We start from the raw sequence: 20,573 nt of genomic DNA, 5'->3' as shown, positions 1-20,573 counted from the left end.
GCATGGTGTTAAATCGAAAATATTTGAGAGTAATAGTCCCAAAGTGTTGGTTTTTGATAGTCCGGTAAGGTACAGGGAATCTCTTTTAATAACATTTTACAATAGAGATCTAGTGAATGAGAATTTTATGGAACTTGAAAGTAATGGTTTTCCGATCAGCATGCAGTACATCAAGAGTCGTAGAACAGGATTATGCGAGACACATTACCTTTTCGAGAGAGCACCTGTATACGGTCATTTGCCGTACCATGTGTGGAGCAATCGTGTAGCCGGTGAGATAGCATCTCACGGATATAATGCAGGACCTTTTACTGTAGTATCGGGAATTTCCTCAAAAGATTGCATCTGTATGGAGACAGAATCTGAACTAAATTCGGAACATGTAGATATATCCGATCTGCATGTTCCTCCACGTTGTCTGGTTACAAAATATATCATGATGACGGATGAGAGTTTAAATTGTGGGCGTGCCGCTGTCGAATTGACACGGTACGAAAATTTGGAACATTTACTGAATGAGGAGATTCCCCTGCTGTACCGAGTGGGGTGTCACAAAAAATACATGATAGTGGATTATAGTGATGTTGCAACCCTGATGCAGATATTTAGAAAACAATATCGGGAGTCTATGTTATCACTGGGTGAAATATTTCAGTGGTTTAACAGTAGTGTACCCCTACAGGAGTCGGTAAGCGATACATTAGGAGTAAAAGGTACTGCATTAGATTTAGAAGAGTTAGCCGACTATTGTTACAACCCGTTACGGCGTAACGATCTAAGATCAAAATATGCTTTTATTTCCAGTGTCCATAAAGTTGAAGAGCAGTTTTCGAGAGGTACAGGCCCACATCGTGAGTTCCCCGAAATAATAGAGGAGACTGACACGTCGGAAGCAGAAAACGATACAGCTTGAAAGGTGAGAAAATAAAAATCATTACCTGTGGCAGCAGAGGTTTATTTTAGAGATGTACAGCCTATGGTGGGGGGGTAGGCTGTTCCCGGTCCTCTGGTGGAGGTAATGGAGGCGTACGATGTCCGTCCTCCTCCTCCTCCTCCCGCTGCACCAAATTAATGAGGGGTATATGTTCCTCCTCTTCCGGAGCAGGAGAAGGAGGACGAACATAGCCTCTGAGGACCGCAGGAGGTATCAGGTGAAGCAGGTTGTCGCCCCTACGAGCATTGCGTCGACCCATTCTGAAAAACAATATATAATAATTAAAAAATATATTCGGTTCCATGTAGATATTGGCTATAAAAGAAAAAGTGGTATGTGACATATATAATCGGAAAATGGTGAACATGCATGTGAAACCAGGCCGCAACTGAGGGCATTTTGAAACGTGAGGTCTGGGAGAAACAGGACCGTGACTGAGGGTCTTTTATTTCAATTTGTTCAAAAACGTTTTAAACTTATTTAAAACATTTTAAACTTTTTCGATTTTTTCGATTTTAATTTTTCGATTTTATATTTTCGATTTTATTTTTCAGATTTAAATTTCCGTCTGTCCATAATTGAGCTACAAGGATAGTCGATAGGTTGTCGGACCATGTCAAAATATACAATGTTATAAGAAATAAATTAAAATAATTACCTTTGACGATAATAACGGAAAGTGTCGGCCATTCTTTCCCGATTGAGTCGACGCCGAAGTGCGGTTACGGCCAACGTCTGCTCGTATACCCGTTCGATGTCAGCCTGCTCCTCCAGGCACCTCCTAACATCCCTGGTGAGCTCTGCGAAGTGCTCTTGTTCTTCTACTCCTATTTGATATTGATCAAAAGCATTCCGCAGAGCCTCCCCCTGCTGCATGTTACGTTCCTGAAAATATGTGTGAATTAATATATAACAGTGATTACAGTTTGTGTAAAAAAAAAAAAAAATATATATATATATATATATATATATATTGATTGATTGATTAGTTGTTTGAAGTCCACTTTATGCACGGTAAGGCTAATTGGGACTGGACCTACAGTTTAAAGTGGGATCCGAACCACTTGTGCCTCCACAGGGTATCGAACCCGGGACCCCTTGATTACAAGGCGACGACACTACCACTGCGCCATCGGGGAGGCCGAATTATATATATATATATACATAACTAATATATTTTCTGTCTATTTCAGATGACTACACTTCCGCTAGGGTTCAGTCTGCTGTATGGAGACGTAAAAGAGGAGACGGGGACTACAACAGAAGAGAGAAGAAATTTGTGGAGCAAAGTTCACGCACGACAAGTAGAAAAGCATGTAGCCAGCTACGTCAATTTCTGCGAAGATAACGGGTTGTCCGAAGATTTATTGCACCGACTAGAAGAAACGTGTAAAGATTTTGAAGTGAAGGTGGACACATTGGTGAAAATATTCAGCTTCATTATTGAAAGAAAAAGAAACGCGGCAGTGTTTGGTGATTTTGTAGAAAACATACAGAGAGTCCAATACGTACCCTCGCATTTATCGTTAAGAATCTGTTTCGAGTTAATGGAACTATTTAAAAGTGTAAGGAATGAAAGAGCAGAAAATAAAAAAACAGGGGGAACGGGGAAAGAGCTAGAGGAACGGATGGTGGAGATGTTGAAAAAGAGAAAACTGAACGAATAAACATTACTAATCTTACTAATACACTAACACGTTTCGTTCAGTTGTGGGATAATTAAACAATCTATCTGATTTTAAATTTATGCACAGAACCATAGGTTTCCATCGGGAATCGAACCCGAGATTGTACATATAATGTCTACATTGAGAGGTGTTGCATTTAATGGGTATAATGAAATATGTATAATAGTTTTTTGTAATAAAAATATATGGTGTATACAGAAAATATGTTATTTTAATACGAATATGAAATAGGTACGTACCAAATTTCCATCAGCCATCGTACGTTCTTCTTATCCAGCACGAAGTAACAGAATGAGTGGAGGCAAATCTGTTTCAGAAGTTCTGCAGACTTCCTTACATGCTTAAGTCATTAGCAAGCGTGTTACGCGGAAATCTGTAGAAGAGATTAAACTGCGGTGGCTGGAGTTCTTTATCACATCATGACAGATTTACAAGGAGGAAATTGCTGGACTGAGGCCTGCAGTTCTGAGATGAGTTTCACAGTAGTTCCTTGTTGCATCCGGTTGACTCTGATAACGTTATGTACATAGTACTTCCTTGTTTCATCCAGACAGATAATAAAAGTATGGAGATATAATTGCAAAACCAACTTCCTTGTTGGGTCTTCACAGAACGTCTGAGAAAGAGCATCGTGAAATAGATGATGTTGAAAATGCAGTGTTATTGTAATAGCGTTTGTTTCTTAAATAAACAGAATCAGAGTCGACCTACACATAGGGAAAATTCGTTTTTACAGGGTTTGAGTGGACTCGTTGCAAAATACAAAATTAAAGCAATCAGTTTGTTTTTTTTGTTTTTAGAACACACAGAGGGAGTCGAACCCTTTCAAAATGCAAAGTTATTTCTATTATTTCTTCCCAGGGCCAAACCGAGTCGGAATCGCCCTTTGAAAATGCACAGATATGGCAAATCAATTTTATGTTAAATCACACAGGGTCGGACAATAGGGCCCCCATGTTGACGGCAATGTAGGGTTTCTGTATTCCAGATCGTAGACCCCTTCCATATACTTTTGACATACAGATTCCGAATCTACAATTGCCTTCACTCTAGTTCAGTTAGGGGCCTGCTGAACGGCCCTTCGAAATTTTCCGGACATGTTTTTCGAGTTTGAGTTTTTCAATTTACCTACAACAGATAGGTGGCAGTAAACATCACCTACGGTTACTACGTAATATTATACAATTAATTGTCATCTCACCTCGTCATGACAATGGGGGCCGCCATCTTGGCCGCCATATTGGTTTTTGTTATTTTGACCGTAGACCTCCGTCCATATACTCTATTTAAAGGTGTTGACGTACAGATTCCGAATCTACAAGTGCTTTCACTCTAGTCCAATTAGGGACGGCTGGACGGCCCTTCGAAACTTTCCGGACATGTTTTTCGGGTTTTTCAATTTACCTACAACAGATAGGTGGCAGTAAACATCACCTACGGTTACTACGTAATATTATACAATTAATTGTCATCTCACCTCGTCATGACAATGGGGGCCGCCATCTTGGCCGCCATATTGGTTTTTGTTATTTTGACCGTAGACCTCCGTCCATATACTCTATTTAAAGGTGTTGACGTACAGATTCCGAATCTACAAGTGCTTTCACTCTAGTCCAATTAGGGACGGCTGGACGGCCCTTCGAAACTTTCCGGACATGTTTTTCGAGTTTTTCAATTTACCTACAACAGATAGGTGCCAGTAAACTTCACCGACGGTTACTACGTAATATTATACAATTAATTGTCATATCACCTCGTCATGACAATGGGGGTCGCCATCTTGGCCGCCATCTTGGTTTTTGTTATTTTGACCGTAGACCTCCGTCCATATACTCTGTTTAAAGGTGTTGACGTACAGATTCCGAATCTGCAATTGCTTTCACTCTAGTCCAATTAGGGACGGCTGGACGGCCCTTCGAAACTTTCCGGACATGTTTTTCGAGTTTTTCAATTTACCTACAACAGATAGGTGACAATATCTATCACCGACGGATACTACGTAATATTATAGAATTGGTAGTCATGTCAGGTTCTGATGCTGGTGTGACAATGGGGTCGCCACCTTTGCTTGGAGGATGAGTGATAGTGTGTTGGACTCGGAATAAAGTAGAACAGTTAGGGATGGTTCGGGGATTTATTGGAAAAGAGTGTTAAGTAGTTCCGAGAATTTTACATGGTTTCATAGCAATCAGGAAAACATCTGGTGAGGACAGTTAGCTATTTCCGAGAATTTTACTTGGGTTTGATATCAGAAAGGACAACATCTGGTGAAGACAGTTAGCTTTTCCGAGAATTTTTCATGAGCATTCATATCAGCCAGAAAGGGCGAAGACGGTTACCAGAGGACTGTTACATATTTCCGGAGAGTTTGCAGATCAGACAGCAAAACCGTTAGGAACGGAAATAACTGGTTTGGTATGCTTGCGTATATAAAGTACGGTGTTCTCTCCACATGACAGTCTTCGTGACACAGACATCGCACGATCATGGACGTACAGTTATCCGCTGACGATCTGTTATTGCTATATCGTGATGGATATTTCACAACACCTAGACAGTTACGGGAAGTGTTGGTGCAAATTGCGCAAAAAATCATAGCAGGAGAAACAATCTCCTTGATCGAGGAGTATGACCGGTTACTACAAACAGTGACAACATCCGTACCCGATCTTTATGGAGCAGGTATTTCCGAAGAATCACCAGGTCCTTCATCAACACCCGATCCTGTATCCCCAGCTACCGAGGAGAAGCAGACAACCGCATTTGAGCCTGTTACATCACCAGGACCTTCAAGGAACGTCGCACCTGGATTAGGCTTGGAACCTGTGCCAGGACCGTCATGGAGACCGGATCCCTTGCCCCCAGCAGAACCGTCATCCCAGAGTGTTTCTGTAGCAGATAGAAGAGGTAAGAAAAGAAAACGTGCTTCAGTGTCTCGTGAACAGATAGGGAATATAATATTACACAACATTCAAGAACGTGAATATCCTAAATTCCGTTCCAAAGGACGACGTGTGGAATTCAGTTTCTCGCACCCTCCAGAAAATGTCGATCCTCACACATGGATCCGCGAAGGTGTCGAAAATCTTCTCACCTACGTTAAAAAAAACACCAAAGATGAAGACAAGATAGGTTTAACTCTGTCTAACATATCTGACCCCACTGTGAAAGATATTTATGTCGGGTGGCACAGATGTGACCAGTTACACAGTGATATGGTGTGGAATATCATGTATAAAATATTGCAGAGTGCGAAAACATTCACTGCTACAGATCGCTTAATTTTGCGCGCCGACCATGTCGACATACCTGTCGGAGGTGGCGGAGGTAAAAAAACATATTGTTTACCTAATTACATGCTAAGCACGCAAAAAAGAAGTGTCGTCGGTGTGCCGAATAGAAGGAAACCACTCTGTTTAGCTGAAGCTTTGATCATAGGAAAATCCCATGCTGATAATGATCCGTCCTATTCACAGTATCGAAGAAATAGAAATCTTCTCAAACCTGTTTTCGAACTTATGCGTAAAGCAGATGTAGATCTCACAGACAATGCGTGTGCAGGAAGCGGAATTCCTGAACTGAGAAAATTTCAGCAAGTTCTTGCAGAATATAAAATTGTTGTATACAACAATCTTCGTGATGTGAAAGATGTTTTGTTTGAAGGACAAGTTGAAAATGCTTCCAAATATATATACCTTCTCTATGATAACACTCGCCAGCATTATGATGTGATAGTGAACCGTGTTGGAGCATTTGCGGCAAAACAAGAATGTCGCGGGTGTAACGAACTCATATTTCATAGACCGCATAATCATCTGTGTAAACAATTGTGTTCTATGTGTCGTTCAACTCCGCCGTGTGTGCCTGAACAGGGTGTTCGCAGAATATGTCAGACATGTCACAGAATTTTCAAAAATGAAAACTGCTTCACGAATCACGTTTCTACACCATTCCGAAACGGTACAGTCTGTAGTGAAATCCAACAGTGCCCCAGATGTTTCAGAATTATTCTAACAAGCAATACATATGAAAAAGTGCATAAATGTAATATGAAGTTCTGTACTGTATGTAACTGCGTGAAACCTATAAATCATTTCTGTCACATGGCTGTACCGAAAAGTAAAGTGAATTCGAAATTTCTATATATATTCTACGATTTTGAATGTTATACAGACATTCCTTACTCTGAGAAAGAAAAAACGTTTCTTCATGTTCCGAATCTTATTGTAGTACAGACAGCCTGTCACTCGTGTTACAAGAAGGAGGATTTAACAGTTCCCTGTTCTGTTTGTGGAACCAGAGAGTTTATATTCTGGGATGATCCTGTGGACACATTTCTGTCCTATCTCGAATTGCAGCACAAGTTTTCCAACATAACCATCTGTGCACACAATGCACGAGGCTATGATTGCACATTTCTGCTACGGAGAATGTTGGAAAGAGAAATGAAACCTCATGTGATCTTAGACGGTACCAAAATCATCAGTATGTCATACCAAAATCTTCATTTTGTGGACAGTCTCAACTACGTTCAGACAAATCTTGCTGGATTTTCCAAACTTTTCGGTTTGCCTGTTCAGAAAGGCTATTATCCGCATCTGTGGAACACCTACAAGAACAGAAATTACATAGGACCGATGCCTCCTCCTTCTGCATACGGCTATGAATATATGAAAACAGTCGAAGATCAGCACCGTTTTATGTCTTGGTATGACATTGAATGCAGCAAAAATGTACCTTTCAACAACAAAAACCAACTTCTTGAATACTGCATCAAGGATGTTACCCTGTTGAGACAAGGATGTTTGAAGCTGAGACAGAATTTCCTAGACATATGCAAGATCGACATTTTCAAGGATTGTCTCACAATAGCATCTGCCTGTTCACTAATTTACAGGCAGAAATTTATGCCGGCTAACACTATAGGAATAATACCTAAAGGAGGTTACCATCATGCAGATCAGATGTCCAAGTTCGCATTGAAATGGTTAACCTACGTGGAAGAACAAAATGATGTAATACTTCTTCACGGTGGACGTACTCGTGAAAAATATGTCATAGGAGGGCGTTACAGAGTGGACGGTTATCACGAGGAGACGCAGACGGTGTACGAGGCGCTGGGCTGCTACTGGCATGGTTGTCAACGCTGCATATCAATTAACAGGGATATGTATCCGAAAGGTGACGAAGAAGATGAAACCGATCAGGATAGTAACAGTGATAAACATAGTGACTTGTTGAACACTGCAGCCTTCAGATACGAGACAACGTGTCGTAAACTTGCGGCTCTACGTTCTGAAGGATACCATGTTGTCACAATGTGGGAATGCGATTTCAAAAAAATATTGCAAGCAGATCCTGAACTCGACAGACATCTATCGTCACATCCTATCGTTTGCTGCATTCCTTTAAATCCACGAGACGCCTTATATGGAGGAAGAGTTGAAACAGTCAGGACGTATTACAAAATCAAGGAAAATGAAAAATTACAGTACTATGATTTTACAAGTTTGTACCCTTATGTGAACAAATACTGTGCCTATCCTGTCGGACATCCTGCCATATTTCTAGGAACTTCTATTCCTTCGGTAAATGAGGTTTTGAACATGGAGGGGCTCATAAAATGTACTGTTCTGCCACCAAAAGCCCTTTTACATCCTGTTCTACCTACAAAAATGCATGGAAAACTGATGTTTGTCTTGTGTAACGAATGTGCTATCAGATTAAAATGTGAAGGTACGTGCAGCCATTCCGATGAACAACGCGCACTTTCGGGGACTTGGGTCATCGCCGAGGTGCGTAAAGCTTGTAGTTTAGGCTACAGAGTACTGTCAGTGTCGGAAGTGTGGAAGTATGAAACATCGATGTACAACCCTGTCACAAAAACTGGAGGACTTTTTGCTGGTTATGTCAACACCTTCTTGAAAATAAAACAGGAAGCGAGCGGCTGGCCTTCATGGTGTCAGAACGACGAGGATAAGAAGAAGTACATACAGAAATATTTCGATAAGGAGGGTATTCTGTTGGAAGAAAACAGTATCGAAGTCAATCCTGGTAAACGTACTCTGGCTAAACTTTGCCTTAATTCTTTATGGGGCAAGTTCTGTCAACGGGACAACCTTTCCCAGACGACCATCATCAAGGAATCGAAAGATTTTCTCGATAAAATGACTGATCCAAATATAATGATTGGAGGAGTCGTATTCATCAATCAGGACACCGTTTTAGTGAACTGGAAATATGTTGAAGAGGCTGTCAGTCTGAACAGGAAAGTAAATGTTCCTATCGGAGCCTTCACAACATGCCATGCTCGTCTGAAACTGTACGAACTTCTCGAAAAATTGGGTGACAGGATATGTTATTGTGATACAGATTCTGTAATTTACGTAGATAGTCCTGAAATGGAATATCATCCCCAGACAGGTGACGCACTAGGAGAACTCACCGATGAATTGGCAGATTTCGGACCCGGTGCAGTTTGTGAACAGTTTGTTTCAACGGGACCGAAAAGTTACAGCATGAAAATAACAAAACCGTTCTCCGAACCGCAGTATATCTGTAAAGTGAAAGGAATCACATTGAATACCTCCACATCGGAATTGGTCAATTTTGATACCATGTGCGACATGATAAACAGTGAGCAACCTGAAGTTATGGTCGAAAATATTTTCAGGATCAGAAGAACAAAACAGTTCCAAGTAATCAGTACATATGAAAAAAAGCTGTTTCAGCCGGTACTGTTGAAACGACGTTTCGACGATGAACATTTATCGTATCCCTTCGGATACTGTGCTGACTAAAATATGTCTGTAGAGGTCAAGAGTTTGAACCCTTCTTCGGACAGTCAGTGTATAAAATGTGTTTACAATGTGCCAGATCTTCATTTTTCTTCAAATCTCCAGTATAAAACATGTTTCCTAAACTTTCCCATCCTTTCACCATGATGGTCTGCGGAGCATCAGAAAGTGGAAAAACTACTTTTGTGACAAATATGGTCGACTCCATCGTTCATCTTGTCGAAGGATCCGTCAAGAAAATCGTATGGTGTTACGATCAGGAAAACAGTATTCCGCAAAATCTTCGAGATGTGCAATATCATAAAGGGATCGTCGATTGGCAGTCGTGGAACGGAAAAACCCCTACTCTCATAATCCTGGATGATCTTATGATGGTTGCTCAAGGAGAAAAAGTCGCCGACCTTTTCACAAAAGGCAGTCATCACAAAAACATTTCGGTGGTGTTCATAACACAGAATCTTTTTCATCAAGGGAAAAATTGCAGAGACATTTCGCTGAACGTGAAGCATTTCGTTATTTTTAAAAACCCTCGAGATATGAACCAATTCACTGTGTTTGCACGACAACTTCATCCTCACCGCATGAAGGAACTCGAAAAAGTATATATAGATGCTACCGCTCAACCTTTCAGTTATTTGTATATTGATCTTTCACAGTCAACACCGGATCCTTTACGTTATCAGACAGACATTTTTAACCAGAATTACTCAACTGCATATCTTCCTCAGGAATGTTTAAAACATCGAGATGAGGAGAACGAGGAAGACACGTACCAAATCACGTTCTAACAGGAATAGACATTCGTCTTCTTTCAAGAAACATTCACCTTTCTTGCACGTGTTGAAAAATTCACCGACCAAAATCCGTAAATCATTATTGAAAAGTGCTCCGAAAAAGACAATTCGTTTCATCAGCGAATGCTGCCTGAACGTTTTAAAAGGAAACGTGAAAATTAAACCGTCCACAAAACGTCGTCTGACACCTTACAAGTCGGTCTTACGCAATCTCGTGAAACCGAAAGTGAACATCGAAAAACGAAGAAAACTACTTGTGCAAAAAGGTGGATTTCTACCCTTACTTCTAGGTTCTTTGTTATCGGGTCTTCTCGGTACTCTCATTCCTCATTGAGAAATGACATCTTCCTACAAAAAGATGATCGTCCTTTCACCGGAACAGTTAGCACGTATTCGCGGTTCCGACTCGTCTGTAACTCAGAAATTATCCGTTCTGGATAAAAAAATGAATGATATTCTAAAAATGAAAAATATATCAGACGATCAGAAATGGCGTCTTTACAGAAAGGAACTGGACGAGTATTTATGGCTGAGTCGAAAATCCAAAGAACCATTACAAATTCCTATTGTTCAAGATAACGACGGTTCTTCTACTATTTCGCCAGGATCGACGTTCTTTCCTCCGAACCTGGCTGAGACGTTACCCCGTAATACACGTCATCAGTTACAAAATATCATCGACGAGTACCAATCTACGGCTCAACATTTGATAGACGAACGTCAGGAAAAAACACTTCCTGATCCGAAGACGTTGAACTTCTCAGCGTCGTCAACGGAAAGCCCTGGACCGTCTCATCGACAGAAACAGAAAAAGAAGAAGAAAGCGGCTGTCCGTGTTTCCAGAAAAACTACACCGTTTCTGAGAACACCTGACGCATACAAGCTGGTTCCTCTGAGAAAAAGCCGTAGACAGAGAGATCAGTCATGGGAGTCCCTAAGTTAAAACACGATAAAATCCTCACCAAAATATATTACGATCCCCGACACCGTGCTTCATTCTCATCTGTAGATCGTTTATGGAACGCGGTACGGGATAAAAATATATCCCGCAATACGGTGAAAAAATGGTTGATGCACCAGGAAACGTACACTCTCCACAAACCTGCAAGGAAAAGGTTCCCCCGAAATCATTACAATGTGTGGAACATAGACATGCTTTGGGAAGCCGATCTCAACGACATGACATCGATACAAAAACATAACGATGGATACAGATATCTTCTGACAGTGATCGATGTTTTCTCAAAATATGCCTTTGCATTACCACTAAGAAATAAAACAAGCAATTCGGTAACCGAAGCTTTCAAAATTATTTTCGGACAAAGCAGACGAAAACCTGTCACACTACAGACCGACCAAGGAACGGAGTTCACAAATTCTACATTCCAGAAGTTTTTAAAAAATGAGAATGTAAATTTCTCGATCGCTTCAAATTATCCTGTGAAAGCAAGTATAGTGGAACGTTTCAACAGAACATTGAAAGAACGAATGTGGAAATATTTCACATCGAAACAAACAAGACGTTACGTAGACATTTTACCGCAACTTCTCGAAGGTTACAATACAACTATCCACAGTTCCATAGGGATGGCACCTCGAGATGTGAACGAGTCTAACGTTTACATCGTGTGGAAACGTCTCAACAAACCTGACAGACATATTTCACAACCGTCTTCAGATCTGAATGTTGGTGATTTCGTACGAATCTCTGTCGTCAAAGGACATTTTGAGAAGGGATACGAACAATCGTGGTCACGAGAACTTTTCAAAATCCACTCCCTTGTTCAGCGATCACCTGTACCTGTATACATATTAGACGATTTAAACGAAGAACCTGTAAAAGGCACATTTTACAAACATGAACTGCAAAAAGTTTATTCGGATCCTGACGAAGAGTATAAAATTGATAAGATTTTGAACAGCCGGGGAAAAGGTAAAAATTTGGAATACCTGGTTCGCTGGCTCGGATATCCACCTAGTTTCGATTCGTGGATCAAGGCATCTTCCGTAAAACAGTTATCAGAAAAATAATTTCCAAAACATATTTATATCAAAATATATCGTCACCACGATCCAGTGAGTTCTTTGTGTTCGGCGAGAATGGACGATAATTTCTATGTTTACCTACCGTCATCTGCATCGGAGAAGTATTTTCCGAACAACACGCTGACCCATTTCAACGTAAAACTTGCAAAACGGATTGATCTGTCTCCAGAATTGTGGGAAGTCGGATTAGCAGAACTGCATTATTCAACTCTATACGACAATGTTTTGGAAACAGATTACGGAACGGTGACCTTTCCTGTTCGGACGTATGCAAATGCTGAGGACCTGATCTCTACCATCGAAGAATCCCTCCCCAACGACCTGGAAATACGGAGAAACGTTCTTAAGCAATTCTGGCATTCTCTGTTGGAAGCGCAATGGGACGCGTCGGGATCTTCTGTTTCTACGGATAATACACTCTATATTAACGAGCAGCCATTTTATTTTCCTGCAGCAACATATACAATAGAGGAGTTCATTCAGTTCCTGAAAACAAACCCTGCTAACGCCGTTGTTCCTACTCATCTCAGATTTTTCTTTAAAGAGGCTGTGAACAAACATCTGTCCGTGATAGGGGTTCCCGATCCTGAATCGGAAGGTGTTCCAACAAATACTGTTACACCCATAGACGAAACTGATGACTACGCTAAATTTCGATATGACGTATTGAAATCTATTTATTCTACGCACGCAGTGTCCAATAACGTCGTGGATAAAAACCCTTACATATTCATTTATTCCGATCTCGTGAAACAGCAATTGGTCGGAGGAGAAATGCTACGTCTTTTATGTCTTGCCCGAAAACAGTATTCGGAAACAGAATCATCTTGCACAGTACCCGTAGCCCATCATACATTTAATCCGATTCATTACGTTTCTCTGGATAAAGGTTCTTTCGAAACAATAGAAATTGCGATGTATGATAGACAAGGATATTTCCTGCCTTTGAGAAACGGTTCCGTACCTACAATAGCTGTTTTACATTTTCGTAGGAAAGCAAAGTCCTTTTAAAAAACAGTAAGGAATCATTTTGCTCAGTCTATGTCGAAAAGCTGATGAATCACCATGAATTCGCAGACCGAATATTACAGTAATCAGATCCGTGGGGGAATTGGACCCATCTATCGTTCAACTAGAATTCAAAAAGGGAGAGGATTGGGGTCTCTCTTTGCAGGACTCTTTAGAATGGTGAAACCTCTACTCTGGAGTGGTGCAAAAGCGATCGGAAAAGAAGCTTTGAAAACAGGCGCTAACATTATCACCGACATTGCAACAAGCCAGCAAACTCCGAGAACTATCGTTCGTCAACGTGTACGTGAAGCGGGTCAAAATCTTCAGAGTAAAGCACAACGCAAAATCGACTCTCTGGTAGGTTCCGGTATAAGAACAAAACCTGCAACAAAAATTGCTCAGTCGATGTTAAAACGTTCAGCCACCCGTATTAGAACATCTACGATCCGTAAAAAAAGCGCATCCAAAAAGCGGAGAAAAACATCCACAAAATCTAGGACGACACGCAAAAGGAAAATTAAACAGAAGGCGGCAGGAAAAGATATTTTTGGATAATAATGGAGAATAACACTTGCATGATCTCGCAGTTCGATCTTTTCAGTAAAAAACCTATTCAGCAAAATGTCGAAAAAACTTACACGGTCGCCTACAAGCCTATCGCTTCCATCGATAATCAGAACATACTTCAGTTTGCCGTTCCGCCGGCAGGAACAGATTTTCTAGATCTTTCATCTGCCTATCTTCGTCTGCTAACGCAGATGGTCAATCAAGATGGGTCTCCCATGAGTGCTTCCGAACCTTCCAACGCTCTCACAAAAAACTGCGGGGTCGTAAATTATCCTCTCCATTCACTTTTTTCACAAGTTACAGTGGCTCTCAACGGTATCGCTGTAACCGTTGCCGATAACAATTACGCATATAAATCAATCTTCGAAGCAGAAATCAATTACGGCAGCGATGCTGCGAACACGCATCTCACAAATGCCTTGTGGTACTTGGACACACCTGGACATCAACATGAAATCACCGCCGACAACAAAGGTTTTACCGCCAGAAAAGACTTTTTCCAGCACGTTCCGACAACCGGAAATCCTACGGAAGTGTCTGCCGTAGTCGAACTTATGGGAAAACTGCACATTGATTTTTTCCACCAGCCTAAATACCTGGTCAACGGCGTTGAAGTACGTATCGATCTAGCCAGGTCACGTGATGCTTTTTACATCTGGGGAGATCAGACTTCACCAACCACCAGAATAAAAATTTTAAAGGCTGTTCTCGAAATAAATCACATCATTCCTACTCCTACCACCAGTTTAGCCATAGACAGAGCACTCTCTTACGCTCCTGCCCATTATCCGTTCACCAGAAGCGTCATCAAAGCTTATTCTTACGTTGCCGGAACGCAGCAGATTTCGATCGATAATGCTTTTCAAGGTCCTTTTCCGAATGTTGTTCTTTTTGCTATGGTATCCACCGCCAGCTTTCTCGGAGACAGTAAGAAAAATCCGTTCGACTTTAGAAGTTTCAATCTATCTTCTTTCCATCTTGTGAAAAATGGAGAACTCGTACCTTACGAACCCTTGCGGGTCACCACAGGAGGGAACGGCGGATTGATAACACGTGCCTATCAAACTCTATTTTCCGGTACAGGCATTCACCACGCCAATTACGGACACCAGATCACAAGGAAAATGTTCGAGAACGGATCCTTTTTCCTGATTTTCGACATAACGCCTGACTCTTCAGGAAACGACACGCACACCAGTCTCCAGGAACAAGGTATCATCGGAGCCGAGATGCAATTTTCCCCCCAGCTGTCGGAAAATATAACATGCCTTCTGTATGCTGAATTCGAATGTGCAGTAGATATAACAAAAGACAGAAGTGTTATCCTCCATCAGTGAGACCGACTTGTCTATAAATATGTGTGCTCGTGTTTCTGGCTCGCAGTGTTATCGAGACAGTTCTGATGTAGACATTATACTACCTGTGATGGAAAAACCTACCAAAGTGATAACCCGTACTATTAAGCATAGTAGTGTTTCTTCGAAAGTGACAACTTCAAAACCTGTGACCATACAATCGTTTCCCGAACTACTTGACAGCAGCCCTGGGAGCATAGAAATGACCAAAGACAGGAATATTATTATAAACATATGAAAACATATGTAACGTGAGATGGGAAAACTCATCGAACTGATAACCTGTGATGATATTTATAATAGTGATTCTTTGGAAGTACTGTCTGCCAAACCTGTTGACACGCAACCGTCCCCCCAAATATTAGAAGAATATCATCTTGAGAGTATAGAAATAACAGAACGCTGTACTCTCATTTTCCGTTTTCGAAAACATAGGCAGCATGAACACGTCGCAGATCAGGGAGATTCTATCTCGAAACTGTTCCACCAAGAACATTTTCTACGGTGTTTACTCGAGAGATCTTTTACCTCGGACGTTTCCTACCCCTGCCTTGATAATCGCAAACACCGACACTTCCAACTTTCAGGGTACACACTGGGTGGCCTTCTATTTTGGCAAAAACAATATGGCTGAATATTTCGATTCATACGGATTTCATCCATTCTATCCAGAATTCGTAACTTTCCTGAACCGTCATTCCTCGGTCTGGACTTACAACAACATTCCCTTACAGGGGGTGTTGGCCACGACGTGCGGACATTACTGTTGCGTGTATGCTTATTACAAAGCACGCCATGTTACGACCAAGGATTTCATTCAAGCATTTCCACCCGGTGTCAGTAAAGATGGATATATCCTACACCGTTTTCGTCAGATCTTCAAATGTTTACCCCATTGCAAGTGCCCGAGAGGGGATCAATCGTGTTGCTCTATCCACGCGATCCGGTGTCGTGTTATGCAAAAAGCTATATAAATGTGTGCTGCTGCATCTTTCTCTCAGTGCCGTCGAGACAGCTCCAGTGAAAACATCATGGAGGCTGTTAGGGATTCTACAATGGAAAAACACGACAAACTAGTGAAACGCATGACCCGTCAGGATGATGCTTCCAAACGTAAAACTCGCAAACGTGTGCAACCCCTCAAAATCGAAACTGTCCCTATCAAGAACGAACCGATGGACGAGGGAATAGATGTGACTACAGACTGTGATTTCATAAAACGGCGTAGGGAGATCGGCTTTTCTCCAGATACAATCGAATGTCCTGGACTACACAACGTAGAGGCATGTTTAGATCTCTATCTTGCTAACACATATTTTCTGAACAAGGAAAAAAACAAGTTCGTAGCAATAGGATTCGAAAAGCGATCCCCTTTCAATTTGGTGTGGGAGTTTTCGCAACAGGGGAGATCACCCGTACGCATCGATTCTAAGCAGATTAGAGAACTGTGGGCTTTGAAATCTGACTTACTGAATTACGTCGAAACAGGTTGTCGATTCAATTACTTGGTTACGGGAAATATCACCGTCAGTGGTGTAAATTTTTTCGGGAAACGTTGTATCTCGATGTATCAGCATCATTCATCCGATGCTTTTATTTTCACAGCCTCTGAACTACACTTATTTTTGTGTAACCTTTTTTGGCCTCTGCAGAAATTAAAGAACGAACGTTATCATAAATTGCAACCCGAAATGGAGGCTTTTGTATATTGTATCAAGAACAATATGGTTTCAGAAAAAAAAGAAGTGCCCAATTTAGTGAACTATTTTTATATTCTTTGGTACAACGAACTGATGATTGAAATATATCTTGAGAACAATCATGGACAGACATTGACATTGTAAATAAGTTCTGTTACTTTCATGTATCTGATGTTGTAAATGAACCATTGTTCTTTCTGTGTATTGTTATTTTATGTATTGTAATATAACCCTTCAGGTATTGTAAACCTTTCATATTCAATTGTAAATACAACATTTGTGTTATTCTATGTATTGTAAACCTATATCCATATTGTAAATAAAACATTTGTATATTTTAAAAACGCTTTTATTTCTTGTACTTATTACAATAGAAACTGTACATCTTCCACACATTTTCAACTGCACAGTTTTTTTTTACATTTTTACATTTGCTATGTTCTTTGCATCTTCCTGAAGTGTTTTTCACACTATTCAATTTTGGACATTCAAGTTCTTCGATGTTACGTACGGATATTTTACCCATACCTTTTTCTCCAAGTAATTTTTCAAACCATTTCACTTTCTCCGTACCTTTGACGTACACTATTTGATTCACAAGCACGACATATAACAGATCTCCTAATTTCTCATACGGCAGCCATCCATCTCCCCAGTTGAGACCGTGTTTGTTGGCACGGAGCCAGTAATTCACTCGGTGATACTTTTCACTCAAAAAGCGTAAACCATATGGCGATTTCACTAAACAGTCAAATGCATTGTCAAAAGGAAATTTTAAAATTCCGACTTCTTTCCACACAAATTCTCCTCCTGCTCCTCGAAGACCTTGAACGTCCAAAAAACAGACATCCATTTTGGCATCAGGTGAAAACTGTCAACGTATCTTCAATGCTACCCCGGCATACGGCGCACTTGTCCAATTGGGAAGCACAGGATCCGCAGGAAACAAAATGTCGACACGGGAGAATTACAACACTGCTAGGATTCTGAAAACATATTTTGCACACAGAATCCACACTAGGTTTATCGCATGTTTTCTCAGGAGTCTCTATACTGTCGCAATACTTGCAGCTCTTGGAGTTACGATGTAACGCCGCAACACTCTGTATAAAAGGACACTGGGGTACCAACATGAAATGTCCTAGAATCGGGCAATCTTTGGATGTCCAATCGCAAAGTCCGTACGAACAATGAAAACATAATACTCTGTCGCTAAAGCCTGAATAGTAAAATCCTGCAGTCACTAATTCTTCCGGAGTCTGACGTAATCCTATAGGCCACTTTCTGTATGTTCTGTATCTAGAATTCACTGATACGTAATTGATAACGTACGGCTCGGCGTGAGTCCAGCAGACGTGGTGAGTAAACACTCTCATACGTCATAAAAGGTAAAGTAATCGGATACTGTAGGTGACGGCGTCCCAGGTATCGGCGATAAAGGAACAACCTGAAGATCGTCGGGGAACAGACGTCTGCGGACGCCGAAACCTTCTGCAGGAACCACAGGGAAACAGGGATGTCCTTCTAATTTACGTAACAAAGGACGATCACAGCCAGAACACCACAAGGAATTTCTGTCTGCCAGCAATGAAAGCCACTCTTTCACTCTCTGCTTCAAAGCTTCACCGATCTTGTCCTCTTCCTTCCTGCGACGTAGTTCGCACATACACCCGTGACCTGGAAATCCTGTTCTCTCGTCCGCTCTTCTTTTCCTCTCTTCTATCTCCTTCAACGTCTCGCAGTGATGGTGGACTCCTTTTCCTAATCCGTTGAACAGGTAACATCCACACCAGGGAGATTCAGGTATCGCTACATACATAAACGGGAAATAACTCAGCACCCGATGCAGGGCCGTTGGATCGTTGTCCAGGTCGCCGCAAGATCGAACAAGTTCCCAGAACTCCTCGTAGCTAACCTCGTAGAAATTCACGCCATTATCAGACAGTCTTGTACCGCACACATCCATCCTCACATGATACTATTATCCTGTATCCCTTCTATTTATACCTTCTTTTTTCTACGTCACGATTTCCGTTAAACATACTTCAAACAGTCGCCCTGGAAGGTTAAACCTAAAACATGCTAGGACATGATTTTCAGACCACACCCAATTCCAGGAATTTCAAACTCATCAACGGCCCTCGGAGAAAAACACCACCTTCCCCAGAATGACTCATCAACGCCATCTCTCTTCAAACAACAAAAACACGTACCCAAATTCCCAGAATTTCAGAATCATCAACGCCATCTGTCTTCAGACAACAAAAACACTTACCCAAATTCTCAGACATTCTGGAATGCAAACGCATTACCATTCCAAACCCATTACCCAAACCACATCCGTTAATTCTCACAACATTTCCTCGAAACAACACTCGACAAACCCCATTTTCCAAGAAAAGGCACTTAACATTCACCGCACCATTTAAAAACCTCATCAACGCCATCTGTTTTCAGACACCGGAAATTCCAAGAATCTCCCCAACCCAAATTCCCAGAATTTCAGAATCATCAACGCCATCTGTTTTCAGACGCCGCGGGAAAAACCCGAATACTTTTCCAACCAATCAAAACGCTCCTCGCAAATTAAGCCCCGCCCATTTTATGACGTCATCGCGAACAACAATAACCCTTGCTTGCCCACACAACTACATCATCAATTGATCTTTGATCGATCTTTTCCAATCAATTGATTTATCGACTCCAAGGCGGTACACTAACTACTCCCGTTCAGTGAATGGAGAGTTGTATGGCTCGGTGTTATGACTTCGAAAAACGAGAGGGCGTCGTTCCTGACGGTCCTTCTCACGGCGGAAACGTGGTTCATAATTTACAGAGCTAGACGCACCAGAAAACTGCGTGGCCAAGATATTAGCTATGTCTCCGGAATCTGTGTACAACGTCCCATCGAGCTCCAGAGCGCTCAGAGGAGTAGATGCACCCCCCTGGATGCGACGTACTTTGGTCCAAACGGCTTTCGACGAAGCCTGCTTCGTCAGAGAAGACACGTATTGGACCCAGCACGCCTTCTTACTGGCTCGAATGGGCTGACGGGCACAGGCACGTTTAATGCGGAACTGCTCGAGGTTTGCGGCAGTGTGGTTCCTATTAAATCGATCGAGAGCATGATTGCGATCCTTGATGGCTGCACCGATCTCCGCAGTCCACCAGGGGACTGGGCGTCGCCTCGCAGGTCCACTGGGATGTGGAATGGAGGTTCGTGCAGCATCATGCACTCCTGACACAAAGGCATCTAAGGCGTCGATTGGTGGTAAAGTCCACGCAAGATCGATTTCAAGGTCCACTGCACGCTCGAAGGCTTCCCAGTCGGCCCGACTGAGATGCCAGTGAGGGTGGTGTTCACGTGATTGCTGAAGATGTTCGAAGGTAAGAATAAGAGGGAAGTGATCACTCCCACAGAGATCAGGATGAACGCTCCAAGATGTGGTAGGAGCAAGGCTGGGACTGCAGAAGGACAAGTCCAACGCAGAATATGTGCCAGAGGAAGGACTGAAATATGTGGGAGTTCCATCATTCAGCAACGTTAAACCTGATGCCTCACGGAATTTATCTACAATTTGACCCCGGGGCTCTGTACGAACGGAGCCCCACAAACGATGGTAGGAATTAAAATCGCCCAAAAGAACTACAGGAGACGGAAGTTGTTCGAATATACAAAGG

The sequence above is a fragment of the Lepisma saccharinum genome, assembly GCF_977018435.1.
Source record: "Lepisma saccharinum chromosome 12 unlocalized genomic scaffold, izLepSacc3.1 SUPER_12_unloc_1, whole genome shotgun sequence".
Classification (NCBI taxonomy): domain Eukaryota; kingdom Metazoa; phylum Arthropoda; class Insecta; order Zygentoma; family Lepismatidae; genus Lepisma; species Lepisma saccharinum.
This window is presented reverse-complemented; position numbering follows the sequence as displayed.